The 17,451-nt window shown below is 42.2% G+C and overlaps 1 long non-coding RNA gene and 1 pseudogene across 1 annotated transcript in view; both read left to right on the top strand.

Moving 5' to 3' along the window:
* LOC139029527 (uncharacterized) overlaps positions 1-16,025 on the top strand; it is a 42,525-nt gene extending 26,500 nt beyond the window's left edge. Inside the window, exon 2 of the long non-coding RNA XR_011481862.1 lies at positions 15,686-16,025. This is a non-coding gene — a long non-coding RNA (uncharacterized lncRNA). The remainder of the gene's footprint in view (positions 1-15,685) is intronic.
* LOC111980141 (4-galactosyl-N-acetylglucosaminide 3-alpha-L-fucosyltransferase 9-like) lies at positions 410-14,055 on the top strand (annotated as a pseudogene).
* Positions 16,026-17,451: the final 1,426 nt, after the last annotated feature.

Here is a 17,451-nt window from a genome sequence, read left to right on the forward strand (position 1 = left end):
TTCATTCTGCTGGTTGAATATGCACTTCCTTTATGTTCGGTTATTAATCTCTTTTATTGCCTTTTGTTTTTTTATCGCTTTCATTTTTTTACTGTGAAGTGTGCTGCGATTTTAAATGCAAGGTTTGATTTAATGCAATTTGAGTTTGTGGTGAAATCCCTTTAAATTCCCGACTGTTGAATTGGACATGGAATTCTCCATAAGAGTCAGTCCAATTTGTGAATTGATTAGACTGTAGATGGAAGTGACCTTATTTCCTCAGAAGGAAACCCTGAAAGGCTTAGTTTGTATATTTACATTATCTATAAAGTCATCAATGTCTTATTTTATTTTCCAATGTCTAATGAAGCCAACTCTCAACGCACATCATTATGTTCTCATCGGCATTGTGCTCGGTTGTGCCCTAACTATGTTCTACCATGGGCTGTCACCATGCCATACAAAGGTACAGTCAGAGGCATCGAAAGATCTCTCTCCAGTTCAACCCAGGTCACAAGACAAAGACACCATACTACTGGTCTGGTTCTGGCACTTCAAATATCACTTCGACCTCACATCCTGCAGGTCAAACGTTCAACATCAAAGGCTGTCATCTGACAGTGGACAGGGAGCTGTCCAGTCAAGGGGACGCCGTTCTCATCCAACCACAGAGAGATCGAAGAGGATTTATCCAACCTGCCCCAAGAACCCCAGGCCCACCTTCCACAAATGGGTGTGGATGAATTTTGAGTCGCCAATGCACCACGTAAGACATCTGGACTGGGGAAACTCTTCAACGTGACGTTGAACTACTATTGGAATGCTGACATTAAAGTGCGCAAGAGATTAGTCTTCAAGAACAGTGAGATTGAGGAAGACTTACCCATTCAGAAGAAGGTTACAAACTGCTGGATTGTAAGAAACTGGAACGAGAACCACTATAGGGTCAAATTTGACCAACTCCTGAGCAAGTTCATCACTATCAACACATATGGAGCCCACTTTAATAACAAGCAAATGAGTCATGAGGAATACACAAGCACAGTGGCCAGCTGTAAGTTCTACTTATCATTTGACAATAGGAGAGAACATCCTGACTATATGACTGAGAAACTGTTCAATGCCATGAAGTTGCCCTAGGACCGCCCAGACAGGTTTATGAGAAGTTCAATCCCAGGTGATGCCTTGTCCATGTGGATGTTTTCTCCAAACCGGAGAAGTTGGCTCAGTATCTACAGAGCATGAATGAGGATGAATACTCTAAGTTGTTCAGGTGGAGGAAGTTCTTCAAAGTTAATTGATGTGTCTTTCCTATTAACAATGCCTGTAGAGCGTGCCAATTTGTACATCAGAAACAGCAATACCAGGTCACAACCAATCTGATCCAAATGGTACTGGGGTTAGGTGCATGAATTGTTTCAGCAAATGAGCAGATATCTGCCTGATCCACTTTAGGCTACGGCCTGTGAAGCCTGCGCTAAATTGGAATGAATCATTTCTAACAGACGTATGTAAAATAGTGGTGGAAACCCTTGATTCTGCAGTAGACTAGAGCTTATTTTGCTTGGACATTGTAATATGACATAATGTCTATGTTAAACATATCTAGAGCAAGAAACTCAATATTAGGTCAAAGGTGATTGCCTAGAAATGTTAGGCTATTCTGCCCTACAAAGGCAAAATGCAGTAACACAAATTTGTCAAATATATTTCATCTGTTGTAATGGCCAGGTATATTATCTGATTAATGTGAAATTTAGTTTCTTGACACAAGAACAAGCAAGTCGATCAGAATATATCATGAAGTACCCGAAATTGCTCTCTGTCTAGACAGAAAAAGACTTTGAAGTCAGATTTTGCAGTTACTTTTTTACATAGCTACTGCGTGTGTCCAGATCTTTGACTGGTACTGTATACATTTGTGAGAAGCCATCCACAACAACCATTATCCATAATATGCAAAAAGCTAATAGCTAAATAAGAGAGCAGCAGTGTGATTCACATCAATGCTCTATGTAGATATCAATAATAAGTGATATCTGTACGCCCGTAGGCTACACCACGTAGGCTACACCACTGCTGTCGTCCTCCAAGCGTTTATTCAAATTGGATCATCTTTGGATGCTGACAACAGTCACACTATTGGAAGACATAGCTTGGACTGTAGCCTATAAAAGCCTGTTCATACTATTTTCTCGCGATCGTTCAAACAAACGCATTATCATAGTGGTCTCTGACTTCAGGTCAGATTCAGGCAGAAAAATGTAAACTCTTTTCAATGCTGATTTAAATGTCATTGAGAATATAGAAAGGTGCAAACATCCTTCTGAATTTAAACGTAATCCAAAAAGTAATCGTCTGGTTTTTAAAAGTAGTCTGTAATCTGCTGGTAAGAGATTACACGTTATCGTGTTTTGTATTCCGTTGGGAATGGAAAGATTTTCGGTGAACGAACGTAAAGGTGAAAAATGTACAATACTTTATTTTATAAACGCGTTGCAAGACGTCTATGTGTCCACAAGATGTCGCTACATCCCTGTGTAAATCACTCAACACTTCAGATCACAGCTACTGGTATGCTGATATTCTACCTATTTAAATAACACGGTTTGCTAAATGACTGCTTGATGGTCTTAAAATTCTTTAATAAAGTGAATGCTAATAGGGTTGATTGTGTTGTGTGTCCTGTCCTCTCACCGTATCACCCCTGAACCACATATGACCTGGACAACTTTCTCACAGCCTTCAGTCATCGCATTGACTAATTTACACTACAGGACAATAGGAGGAATTTACAAACGAGAAGTGGGAACATTGACTATTGTATACGGCACGTATTTATGGCATCAGATTCAATAGTAGTAGTACAACGTTTGGGCCAAACTCTCCCCTCTCTACTTGTACACGGCAGTAGCATCCTGTGTGAACACCACAGATAAGAGTTTCATACCCTATCTGGAACCTGCTCTCCTCTCTCGGTTACTGCTTGATTGAAATAAACAATCTGGCCTTCCCAGTTTACAGGCCTGTCACTGCTAAACTGTGCAGGCGACAGTATGAACTGTGCTGTATAGGAGATGGAGCTGGTTGTCACATGGGTTGGGTGTCGTTTAAAACAAGATACTTAAAGTAGTATTTTACTGGGTGACTTTCAGTTTTACTTGAGTCTTTTTTTATTAAGGTGTCTTTACTTTTACTCAAGTATGACAACTGATTACTTTTTCCACCACTGTGGAGGTGGGTGTAAATTGAGTTTGACAGATGTGCGCCTGTTTCATTAGATGGTCATGTGTGGGAAACATTCCTTTTTATGGGGTCCTTATTAGAGTGTAATTACATGTGAAATTACACTGTAACAAGTTTTGTAGTTAACTGAAACAACAAAAGTTACTCTGTAATAACAACATGTGACTGGCAGTAATTGTGGTCTGTAATTATAGAGGTGTAACAATGAATGCTTGTTACCATGCTTGTTACAAATGGACAGGTTTCCACTAAATTCACCAACTTAGTGTTTTTGTTCTTCTCAGCTGCATCCGATCTTAACAACTGTCACAAAGGTTGTGACCCTCGTGGATGCGCTGGGTGTCCGGGAGATTATGCTAAATAGGCTCCAATGACTTACCCATGAATGTGCAATGTTGAAAAAATATCTCCACGCAATGTTATTGCTAGCACTTGCCACCAAAATAAAGTGTACCAACTGGGTAAACTAACTTGGTCATCCCGGATGAGGAAAAACACATTTCAAATGTCACTGCATTCTGACAACTTGGCCCTCATTTTAGAGCTTCTGGAAGTTTCACTTAATTTCTGTACCTTATTGCAAAATAAAGTGAAACTACTAGAAGCTTTAAAATGAGGGCCAGGTTGTCAAGATGGGTAATGTACTGTATAAGTGCACATTAATTACAAGTAAGTAACCCTCAAGATACACTTCATTTTAACTAGCTATATCCTGTGTAACAACTAGTAATTACATTGTACTTAGGCAAATATTACATGTACTATGCTTTGAAATAGTGTATTTTTCCACYTCTGGGATGCCACCCATATTAGATCCCAGTCAGTGAGGTTGACCTACTGATCTGTTCTTGTATGCTCAACCAAGTTAACCCAATTGGTGCACTTTATTTTGGGGGCAAGTGCTAGCAACAACACTGTGTGGAGATATCGTTTGAACAGTGCGCATTCAAGGATAAGTAATTAGAGCCTATTGAGCATAAGCTATAATCTCTCAGACACCCAGCMCTTCCACYAGGGYTCACAACCTTTGTGACAGTTGTAACTGTATGCAGCTGAGAAGAAGCGAAACACTAAGTTGGTGAATTTAGTGGAAKRCTGCCCATTTGTAACACGCATGGTAACAAGCATTCATTGTTACACCTTGGTAATTACATACCTCAATTACTACCAGTTACATGTTGTTATTACACTGTAACTATGAGTTGTTACAATTAGCAACACTGTTAGTGTAATTACACATGTAATTACACTGTAACGAGGACCCTTTAAATTGAAGTGTTACCATGTTGTTCATATTGTTGGTGTCGCACAACTTCCAGAGGCAGACAGATTGAGTTATGAGCAAAGAAACATTACACAATCAGTCATTACTCAATCACGCAGAGCGTTGGGAGTGTTGGTATGGCAGASCTGATGATGATGGTGAGGTGTTAGTGGTTTAAAAAAGGCTGGATGAAGATGAGTAAGTTGCCAAAAGAGTGTGACAGTAGCTAGGTTTCCATACAATTTGCAACAGATTTTCATGCAACTATTCTAAAATCTGCATAAACCAACATGCCATTTTCCCACCAGAGATGAGTTTCTATCAAACTGACTTTTTGTGGATAAAAGGCTGTGCGTGATGACGTAGCGCACATAAAAATAAATTCCCATAAAACGAATGAAAAACACATGCGCTCTAGCGAACAGCTCGCAGATACAGTGTGGATAAGGTACCTACATTATGAGATTATTAGTGATAAAACCAAGATTTTATCTGTCAAACGGCAGCTAAGCATCAATCATGTCTTTAGAATAATACCCTCGATATCTATTGGAAAGGAGCATCAAGCTCATCACCTTCTACTTTCACCACCCTGTGAAGTTCATAACTTATTTTATCTGTAGCCTAATGAACTGCATGCTTTTCCGAGTTGTAGTGGGTGAACCACACTACAAATTTACTTCGAGATGGTTATTTTATCAATATTTGCGCATAAAGCCATTTACACTGCCATTTCTCGCATAATTAGTTTTACAGATACAAAAAGATTCCACCTTGTCAGACGAACAAATTGTCAAACTGTCTGTCTGCATTTATAAAAGTGTTCCAGCATTTCATGTTTCCATTAACCCGGTCGTTGGTTATTGGTTTAAATGAACAGAATCTCACACTTAGAGAATTCACATCCTCCCATCAACACCTTCAGAAGGTCAACTTCCTGTAAATTACTGGCCTCTGTTCCGTTGAAGTCCACATAGAAAGTCCCCACACTAGGAAATGTCCTCCTACACTTATTGAGCAGAGAAAAATGAATTCATAAGGGAGATTAATACTATATTTCATATATGGATTATAGCAAGTAATACAGTCAGAATAAAAAAGGACCAACATTACAGATACAAAGCTTAGTGAAATAATGTACAGGAATTCTCAATTACCCACAATCCTCAAGCAAACTTGCTACAATATTGTTTGTTTTACAGAGCATGCTCATCCATAAAACCAGTCAACATTGCAGTCTGAGCTCGGACTGGGCTGTGCCAACTAGTAACCATGAATTCCAGCCTGGTCTCATAGACTAGACATATAACATGGTAAAAGTAAATCCGGGAAACTCAAATTAGTATAATATGTTATGTTTGGTATGGTTACATAAGACAGGTAACTTGAGGCAAAATCGAAAGGAGGGTGGTTGTTCGGAGTGGATTGGTGGGCGTATAACACGAACATCTAGCAAATCAAAGGTTGCGTGTTCGAATCTCATCAAGGGCAAAAACGTTTTTGGAAATTGAGCTAATTCGCTACTTTAACCATCAGTCATTGTTCTTCATGAATCTTTGCCACACTTGATGTTCTGACTCATTTTCTGTGTTCTGACACATGTTATGTTCTGAGTTCATCTTCTGTCTCACTTTGTAAAAAAAGCAATTCTGCAATCCAGAGACAGAGTCCAGAAACAGACAGAGAGATACAATAGCTGACCCACTCAATCTCTCAGCACACTTTCCTGTGTGGGAGGGTGGATAAAGTCCAAGAGGAAACCATGTTTGTGTGTGTGTGTGTGTGTGCGCAAATTTACAGCTGATCGCTGTGTGCCTATGGTTTAAACACAGCTGTCTGTGTCAAATACAGTACTTCTAAGCTCACATCTCAATGTGAACAGCCACTGGTGTCGTTCTATGTACTGCCTGTCATACAATAAGTAACCTATAGCCATACTGCCTGTCACACAATAAGTAACCTATAGCCATACTGCCTGTCATACTATACATAACCTATAGCCATACTGCCTGTCATACATTACGTAACCTATAGCCATACTGCCTTCATACAATAAGTAACCTATAGCCATACTGCCTGTCACACAATAAGTAACTATAGCCATACTGCCTGTCATACAATAAGTAACCTATAGCCATACTGCCTGTCATACAATAAGTAACCTATAGCCATACTGCCTGTCACACAATAAGTAACCTATAGCCATACTGCCTGTCATACAATAAGTAACCTATAGCCATACTGCCTGTCATACAATAAGTAACCTATAGCCATACTGCCTGTCATACAATAAGTAACCTATAGCCATACTGCCTGTCATACAATAAGTAACCTATAGCCATACTGCCTGTCATACAATAAGTAACCTATAGCCATACTGCCTGTCATACAATAAGTAACCTATAGCCATACTGCCTGTCATACAATAAGTAACCTATAGCCATACTGCCTGTCATACAATAAGTAACCTATAGCCATACTGCCTGTCATACAATAAGTAACCTATAGCCATACTGCCTGTCATACAATAAGTAACCTATAGCCATACTGCCTGTCACACAATAAGTAACCTATAACCATACTGCCTGTCACACAATAAGTAACCTATAGCCATACTGCCTGTCACACAATAAGTAACCTATAGCCTACTGCCTGTCACACAATAAGTAACCTATAGCCATACTGCTGTCATACTATACTACCTATAGCCATACTGCCTGTCACACAATAAGTAACCTATAGCCATACTGCCTGTCACACAATAAGTAACCTATAAGCCATACTGCCTGTCACACAATAAGTACCCATACGCCGATACTGCATTCATACTTATACGTACCTATAGCCATACTGCCTGTTCAACATAAGTAACCTATAACTACTGCCTGTACAAGTACATAGCCATACTTGGCCTGTGCAACAATAACGTAACCATAGCCATACTGCTTCTCTATACGTAGCCTATAGCCATACTGCCTGTCATACATAGTAACCTATAGCCATACTGCCTGTCACACAATAAGTAACCTATAGCCATACTGCCTGTTCATACTATACATAACCTATAGCCATACTGCCTGTCATACTATACATAATAACCTATAGCCATATGCCCTGTCCATACTATACATAACTATAGCCTATGCCTGTTCATACTATACATAACCTATAGCCATACTGCCTGTCATACTATACGTAACCTATAGCCATACTGCCTGTCATTACTATTAACATAAACTATAAGCCCATACTGCCTGTCCTACTTACATACATAACCTATAGCCATACTGCCTGTCATACTATATCTAACCTATAGCCATACTGCCTGTCATACTATAAACATAACCTATAGCAACTGCATGTCATACTATACGTAACCTATAGCCATTCTGCCTGTCATACTATACATAACATAACCTATAGCCATACTGCCTGTCATAATACATAACATAACCTATAGCCATACTGCCTGTCATACTATACATACCTATAGCCATACTGCCTGTCTCATACATATAACCTATAGCCATACTGCCTGTCATACTATACATAACCTATAGCCATACTGCTGTCATACTATACATAACATATAACTATAGCCATACTGCCTGTCATACTATACATAACTCATAGCCATACTGCCTGTCATACTATACATAAATAAACTATAGCCATACTGCCTGTCCTACTATAGTAACCTATAGCCATACTGCCTGTCATACTTATACATAACATAACCTATAGCCATTACTGCCTGTCATACTATACGTAACTATAGCCATCGCCTTCATACTATACCGTAACCTATAGCCATACTGCCTGTCATACTATACGTAACCTATAGCCATACTGCCTGTCATACTATACGTAACCTATAGCCATACTGCCTCATACTATCCTTTCAAAATATCCCAGGTTTCCCATCTCATCTTTTATTTTATTTCTTTATTTAACCTTTATTTAACCAGGTAGGCCAGTTGAGAACAAGTTCTCATTTACAACTGCGACCTGGCCAAGATAAAGCAAAGCAGTGCGACAAAAACAACAACACAKAGTTACATGGCGAGGTTTGTAAATGTCTAACCAAGATGCCTGGACAAGTGAATACATTATGGCTCCTATAAATGGTGTCTGAGGGAAGCGGTGTTGGCAGATAAAAACAAATGACAGGACTCTAATGGAGGCCTATCCTTCCAACCGTTGCAATGACGTTGAAAGCTGAATGGAAAAGAGAGACGAGGAGGAGGAGGGAGGGGTGAGTGATTAGATGGGGAGAGTGGGTGAAAGAGACTCAATGTAATTGTTAAAATTCTATAAATAAAAAAATGTAAATCATGATTTCCGAAAAGAAAAGTTTGCTCAGCCACAAATAGGACAGGCTGCCTTCTCTTGCCKTCTCATACAATGAGAAGATTTGGTTGAAAAGTTTGTTTTTAAATACCTCACCAACGTCTCTCTACCTCACTGTCCATACCCTGACACAGGAAGCAGYAGATTTTACAGCGTTCCTAAAACAGCTGCCAGGAAATGGAACCTATGATGTCACCATCAGGGTATCTATTCAATAGCCAGGTCCCAGATCTGTTTGCRCTGTCTTGCCAACCCCTATGGTCATTGTCAMGCCATTGGCACAAACAGATCTGGGACCAGGCTATCTATTCAGGGGCTGGTTAACAGTGGGACCAGGGTCGGTACCCTWTTGCCTACATACTGTATAGCCAACAGTACCACSTTGTTCACACACTAGTGAAAGTTCTGAAGCTGTGATCAACCACCTCAGACTGGTGTTAGAGTGTCACTTTCCATTGTGGACAGGCAAGGAGCTCTCATTGTAAGATATTTTTTCCATCAAGAAAGTCATCAAAACATAATCTATGCAGTGCAGTTTATCAGCTATATGATGGTGCTGCTGTAATGCTTGACATGATGCAACAGTTCTGTTTATGTTTGCAACGCAACACTTCATTGGTTGCARAGCAACAGCTTGTGTTTTATAAAGGGATGTGGTTATGAAAGGGTGGTTTTCAGGGTTGAGTTAAATTCAGGGTTGAGTTATATTCTGCTTTATAAAAGGCTGGCGTAGAGTAAAAGAGCAAGGAAGTCACAGAGCGAGCTGTGAMGAGATGATCTACACTAGATATTAGATCATTTTGATATCTTGTAATGACTTTTGATTGATTCTGCTCCAACTAAAACAGTTTGCGTATGTTATGTTATWGGAACAGTATGTCATATTCTTTATATTTTATGTGACTATGTGGGTCAAAAACACTTGTTTTCATTTTCCGTTTGCAAAACATTTTCATGGGGTGTGCCCTAATGAACACAACCATTTCCTCTCCCRATGCTGCGCCGGCTCCAGTCAGGCCTCTGGTCTGGTCCAGGTCAGGTAGTAGTTGAGACAGGCAGCCCATGTTTGAGGGTTGTCTCGATTGTTTGAGCYTTTAGAAGAAACACAATAAAAAAYAAATAGATCCGAAATAAAGCCCAAACATTTGTCTAATATATTCATCCTCTGCATGAACAGGAAAAGGGGTGAGGAGACAACAGGATGAGCTGGAACCGTGCCAAGATCATATCTATTGGCCTGTGATTGGCTCGCTAGCATATAAAGGGACTGTGTGGAATTGTGTGTGTTGAATGGCTAGAGGAGGAACTTCGGGACAGAATGAACTGGTCTGTGAAGTGAATGTACATTGACCCATAAAAACCACTCCAAGATCAGTGACAAACCACTTACACACTGGGCAAAAACTGGTTGAATCAACGCTGTTTCCATGTCATTTCAACCAAAAAAACAGATTAGGTTTGCAAAAATTAATCAACGTAAGGGATTTTTTTTCTTTTTTCCACCTAACTTTTAACCTAAATCCGATGACAGGGTGACATTTGTGGTTGATTTCATGTTGAATTCACATTCAATTCAAGTTAGTTGACAGCTCAACCAAATGTAAATCCAAACTAGACGTTGAACTGATGTCTGTGCCTAGTGGTTATGCATTACAATCAGTCAGGCTATTATGGTGAACAAGCCCATTTTTCTAAGTTTGGGATAATATGATGAAGCAAGAAGTGTAAACTCAAAGGGTGAAACAGAAGGGTAAACGTTAATCTGACATGGCATCTGATATAACTTTTGACATGAATTAGGGTTTTCGTGTATTTAGTGAAAAGGTTGATTTTCCTTGGTACTGTAGCCCAGTTGATAGGCCAACCAGGGTAGGCCCAGCACCACGGGAAACGCAGGAGAATCAATAAGGAAGAAACTGATTCTCGTGTCACCCCAGGTGAGTAGGCAGCAGACTCACCCAGAGCCCCCTGTTGCTCACATGTTTGTATTTATAGAATTTCCGGAGTTTTCCCCCGTATTCCCAGCATAAGGCACTAGTAGATTCAGGCGCAGCTGGGAACTTTATTGACCGTTCATTTGCCCATAGTTTAGGTATCCCCATTATTCCTGTTGATATGCCCTTCCCTGTGCACGCCTTAGATAGTCGACCATTAGGGTCGGGGCTGATTAGGGAGGCCACCGCTCCACTAAGCATGATCACGCAGGAGGGTCATGAGGAGAGAATCAGTTTCTTCCTTATTGATTCTCCTGCGTTTCCCGTGGTGCTGGGCCTACCCTGGTTGGCCTATCATGACCCCACTATTTCGTGGCAACAGAGGTCTCTCAAGGGATTGTCACGAAAGTGCTCGGGGAGGTGTGTAAGTGTTTCCATCGGTGCGACTACGGTGGAGAGTCCAGACCAGGTCTCCACCGTCCACATCCCCTCAGAATATGCCGATTTGGCTTCGCCTTCTGTAAGAAGAAGGCGACTCATCTACCACCCCATCGACGGGGGGATTGTGCAATAAATCTCCTGGTAGACGCAGCACTTCCCAAGAGTCATGTGTATCCTCTGTCACAGGAAGAGACGGCGGCTATGGAAACATATGTCTCCGAATCTCTGGGGCAGGGATACATTCGGCCTTCCACTTCACCTGCCTCCTCGAGTTTCTTTTTTGTGAAAAAAAGGATGGAGGTCTGCGCCCGTGTATTGACTTTTGAGGTATCAATCAGATCACTGTGAGGGACAGCTACCCGCTGCCTCTCATAGCCAGTGCAATAGAGTCAATGCACAGGGCGCGCTTCTTCACAAAATTGGATCTCAGGAGCGCTTACAATCTGGTGCGTATCTGGGAGGGTGACGAGTGGAAGATGGCATTTAGTACCACCTCTGCACACTATGAGTACCTCGTCATGCCGTACGGGTTGATGAATGCTCCATCAGTCTTCCGGGCATTTGTAGACAAGATTTTCTGCGGCCTGCACGGGCAGGGTGTAGTGGTGTATATCGACGACATTCTGATATACTTCGCTACACGCGCTGAGCATGTGTCCCTGGTGCGCAAGGTGCTTGGTCGACTGTTGGAGCAGGACCTGTACGTCAAGGCTGAGAAATGTCTGTTCTTTCAACAGTCCGTCTCCTTCTTAGGGTACCGCATTTCCACGTCAGGGGTGGAGATGGAAACACTAAGGCAGACGCACTGTCCCGGATGTATGACACAGAGGAGCGGCCCATGGATCCCATTCCCATACTTCCGGCTTCTTGCCTGGTGGCACTGGTGGTGTGGGAGCTGGACGCGGACATCGAGCGGGTGTTACGTACAGAGCCCACTCCCACCCAGTGTCCAGCTGGGCGTCTGTACGTTCCGTCTGCTGTCCGCGACCGTCTGATCTATTGGGCCCACACGTCACCCTCCTCTGGTCATCCTGGCATCGATCTTCCTCCGTCACAAGGAAACACTACGATCCTGGTTGTTGTGGATCGGTTTTCTAAGTCCTGCCGTCTCCTTCCTTTGCCCGGTCTCCCTACGGCCCTACAGACTGCAGAGGCCCTGTTCACCCACGTCTTTCGGCACTACGGGGTGCCTGAGGACATAGTTTCTGATCGGGGTCCCCAGTTCACGTCCAGGGTCTGGAGGGCGTTCATGGAACGTCTGGGGGTCTCGGTCAGCCTCACCTCAGGTTTTCACCCCGAGAGTAACGGGCAGGTGGAAAGAGTTAACCAGGATGTGGGTAGGTTTCTGCGGTCCTATTGCCAGGACCGGCCGGGGGAGTGGGCGGCTTTCATCCCCTGGTAAGATATGGCCCAAAACTCACTCCGCCACTCCGCCACTCCTCCTCTAACCTATCTCCCTTCCGGTGCGTACTAGGTTATCAGCCGGTTCTGGCACCATGGCATCAGAGCCAGATCGAGGCACCTGTGGTGGATGAATGGTTTAGGCGCTCGGAGGAGACCTGGGACGCCGCCCATTTGCATTTGCAACGGGCCATAAGGCGGCAGAAGGCGAGCGCCGACCGCCACCGCAGTGAGGACCGGTCTGGCTCTCGACCCGAAATCTGCCCCTCTGCCTGCCCTGCCGGAAGCTGGGTCCGCGGTTTGTGGGGCCATTTAAAGTCCTGAGGAGACTGAACAAGGTTTGTTACAGGTTACAGCTCCCCCTTGACTACCGTATTAACCCCTCGTTCCATGTGTCTCCCTGGTGGTGGCTGGTCCACTCCAGGAATCTGAGGCGCGGGAGGTTCCTCCGCCCCCTCTGCACATCGAGGGGACCCCGGCGTATGCTTTTCGAGCCATCATGGACTCAAGGCGTCGGGCGAGAGGCCTTCGGTACCTCGTGGAGTGGGAGGGGTACGGTCCGGAGGAGAGATGCTGGGTGCCGGTGGAGGATATCCTGGACCCTTCGTTGCTGCGGGAGTTTCACCGTCTCCACCCGGATCGCCCTGCGCCTCGTCCGCCGGGTGTTCCTGCTGCTGGAGCCGAGCGTCAAGGGGGGGGGGGTACTGTCACGACTTTCGCCGAAGTTGGTCCCTCTTCTTGTTCGGGCGGCGTTCAGCGGTTTTCTATCCGCCACCGATCCACTTTTCATTTTCCATTTGTTTTGTCTTCATTGTACACACCTGGCTTCCATTCCCATAATTATGTTCCTTATTTATCCCTCTGGTTCCTCCATGGTTTTGTGCGTGTTTGTACGTTGTAAGTTGGTCTGTATTTGTGAGCTTGTATATTTTCCTTCTTGGAATATTTGTTGTTTTGAGTAAAGTTACGTGATTTACTCATCTCTCTGTCCTGCACCCTACTCCACCTTACCTGCTACACCTAGATGCCTTACAGACTGGCTTTAACGTCAGCTCTGAATAAAGTCTGTGGTGGACCATTTATACATCTGTGCTCCACTTCTTCTCTAGTAGCATCCAGAACATGTACAGCAGGCTAAATACTATTGTAATCCYATGTATAAGAACTACATTATCTAAAGCAAAGGCTTTGTGTACATACTCATTGTAGGTGTGAGGAAATACATCTGCCCACTAAGCTATTCTTTGTGTTTTTATGTATTGTAAGAAAGTTATGTGGGGAAATGAGCTACACTAGATTAATTATTGGCAGTGATTATTTTGTAAGGGATAAATGGTAGGTTATCAAAATGTTTTTCAGGCCCCACCTACTCAAATATCTCAAAACTGCATCTCTTTAATCACATTCCTTTTCTCTGCATTAGTTCACAGTATCATTTGACGGTGTAACTTAGCCAGAGTTCACTCATCACTACCATAAGAATCCTTGGCGCCTAAGGGCAGTACGTACTACAGACCCACACTAGGAATCTTGATGAATTCTTTGATCCATTGTTGGCACCATTAGTCTTGCCCAGGTCAGATTCTAGTCACACTAGGGTCACAGTACAGTAAAACTGCTGCTCCTCCCTAGACACCAGAATGAAACCAGTCAAGGCCATGCCATGTCAGTTGTCTGTCACCACTAGGTCCACAGGTCACCAGAGCTCCATGCCTGTGCTATTGTTTAGGAGCGAGGGACACTGACGTATTCCAGATGGCCGTCCCCACCCATCACCCAAATGTCCTCACCCCAAGACCCAAATTAAAAAGAGCTATACTTTTATGAAGAGACCCTATTGGGAGCTAAGAGTTATAAGATGGGAGGTAAGGACCCATTAGCATTAGTTAGTATATACACTGAATGTACAAAACATTAGGAACACCTGCTCTTTCTATGACATAGACTGACCAGGTGAATCCAGGTGAAAGCTATGCTCCCTTATTGATGCCACCTGTTAAATCCACTTCAATCAGTGTAGATGAAGGGGAGGAGACAGGTTCATGAATGATTTTAGGCCTTGAGACAATTGAGACATGTATTGTGTATGTGTGTCATTCAGAAGGTGAATGTGCAAGACAAAAGATTTAAGTGCCTTTGAATGGGGTACGGTAGTAGGTGCCAGGTGCACCAGTTTGAGTGTGTCAAGAACTGCAACGCTGCTGGGTTTTTCACGCTGATTAGTTTCCTGTGTGTATCAAGAATGGTCCACCACCCAAAGGACATCCAGCCAACTTGACCCAACTGTGGGAAGCATTGGATCAAGATTGGCCAGCACCCCTGTGGAATGCTTTCTACACATTGTAGAGTCCATGCCCCGACGAATTCAGGCTGTTCTGAGAGCAAAACGGGGTGCAAATCAAGATTAGGAAGGTGTGTAAAATAATTATTTAGTATGGTTTTTTATTTTTTACAACACAAAACATACACATACAAACAACAACATTACAAAACATCCATTACATCACACCTGCCCAGACACACATGCTCACACCCCCATCTCCAGCGCGCATCACTCTCTCGCATCACTCTCACCTCAAACTGCACCATTTTGTTTCTCTCCGTCGCCCACGCACTTTCAACATTTAAATAATAAAGCATTTCACCTTTCCATAATGTGTTAACAATGGAGGATTGGTTGATTTCCAGTTTTTAAATATATGTTTTTTCAAGATGATTGACCAAAAAAGTATAGTCCAACCCATTGAGTACCTCATTGCACCCTCATATGCCATGTCTTGAAATATGCAGACTGAAAACTTTTGGACTTTAGATCATTCCCAGAAGGCATGCATTATTGAGTCATTGTTAGATTTACAAGACTCTGCCATTGAGCTGTAGAATTTGTGAATGTTGTCTCTTGTATAATACATTCTATACATTAGTTTAGTTTATACTGGATTAAGCATACATTTTTGTTAACTGTAATGTAGTTAGTTATGTTCCAACATTTCCTCCAACTTGTGCCAATATCAGTTCTTTTTAAGTCTTGGATCCAATAGTTTTTTTTTTTTTTAAAGAGATTGGATAGTTGGAAAGGCTCTCTGCAAGGTTTTGTATATCACAAATAGGATTCCCTCAACATTACTCTGACGTCCAAAAGATTCGGTAAAATATACATTTTAAGTTGCATGTTTTTGAAAATATCTACATTGGTCAATCCAAAATTGCTTTTAATGCTGTCATGGAAATAAATGTATTTTCTAGTCATTTTGTTGATCACTGCTCTTTAGGGTTCCATGAACAAATACATGACCTCTTACTACTCCTTCTCCCCCTCCTTAACTTCTCTCTCTCCTCTCTTTTTTTTGCCTGTCCACGACCATTCTCTTGCCTGCCCCTTGAAAACTAATAAATATCAGAGACTCAAACCATCTGCCTCCCGTGTTTGCATCTGGGTCTCGCCCTGTGCCCTTATAGGTTGTGTCAAAATGAGCTACATGAAAAGTGGAATACTGTTAATATAACCGGTGTGTTAGTGTGGGTTTTCAATGAATTTATGTCAATTACAAAGCTCATCTGTATTTCCTCATCTGCATTTCCTGTGATCAAATGAAGTGCCTACAGTGCTGAGGTCTGCCACTAAGAAGGTGTTGACAACAGCATAACCAAAAGAACACTGTGTCTCTATAACGTTGTCAGAAAACGCCACGTTGCACTGGGCTTCTTTGCTCTCAGCACTCCTTCTTCCTCTTCTAAGACAAGTCATAACTGTACTAGCAGAGGAGCAGAAGTACTTCTTCCTCTTCTAAGACAAGTCATAACTGTACTAGCAAGAGAGGCAGAAGTCTACTTCTTCCTCTTCTAAGACAAGTCATAACTGTACTAGCAAGAGGAGCAGAAGTACAATTGATATACTGTTGAAGATGTGTTACAGTATGACAACGAATGTTTAAGAAATAGAATAGTGGCATTAATAGTTAAAATCCTAAGAAATTGTTTATGATTGTGACACAACAGCATGATGATGATATTGTTCCTTTGAGTAAAATGTTGAATGTGCATTTTCTGTGTAGACCAAATAAACCACACGTTCTAAACTTTGTGGAATCCTGTGGCTTGTGTGGATGACTATTCTGTTTTCTGTCATTCAAAAGCTATATTCTGCTGTCCTATACTTTTTTTAAACTTTAAAATAAAATGTGTTCACTTTAAATCATTGACATTTGATTTACGCACAGAAAGAAAATGACTTGTTTTTAATGTCCATTGTTAGTGGATTCCACTGGGAGTTTTGTATATTACACTACATTGTTACATTGTTATCAGTATGAACAGACGCCATCTGCTCAAAGACGAAAAGGAAGAGAACCAGAAACATATATTTGTCATCACCACCATTAATAGACAACCACAGCCTATGGGAGTGTGTCCAAGCAGTGTTCTGTATAACAATGAACAGTCTCACAACCCAGACTCCTTCATGTCTGATTCAATTTAGGCCACACAGTTTGATAGAGTGGAGGAAGTGGAAAACAAGGTTGTAGATAGAAAGAAAGACATAGAGAGGGGGAGGAAACTATTTGCACATCATTACAACACAGTATATATCCATAATATGACATTTGAAATGTCTTATTCCTTGGAGAGAACGAGAAGAGAGGAAGAGATGAGAGAGGAGAGAGAAAGAGAGAGAGAGAGAGAGAGAGAGGAGACGAGAGAGAGAGAGAGAGAGCAGAGAGAGAGAGAGAAGAGAAGAGAGAGAGAGAGAGAGAGAGAGAGAGAGAGAGAGAGAGAGAGGAGAAGAGAGAGAGGAGAGAGAGAGAGAGAGAGAGAGGCCAGTTTAGGTCTGTTGTT

This window comes from Salvelinus sp. IW2-2015, linkage group LG20 (genome assembly GCF_002910315.2).
Source record: "Salvelinus sp. IW2-2015 linkage group LG20, ASM291031v2, whole genome shotgun sequence".
NCBI lineage: Eukaryota > Metazoa > Chordata > Actinopteri > Salmoniformes > Salmonidae > Salvelinus > Salvelinus sp. IW2-2015.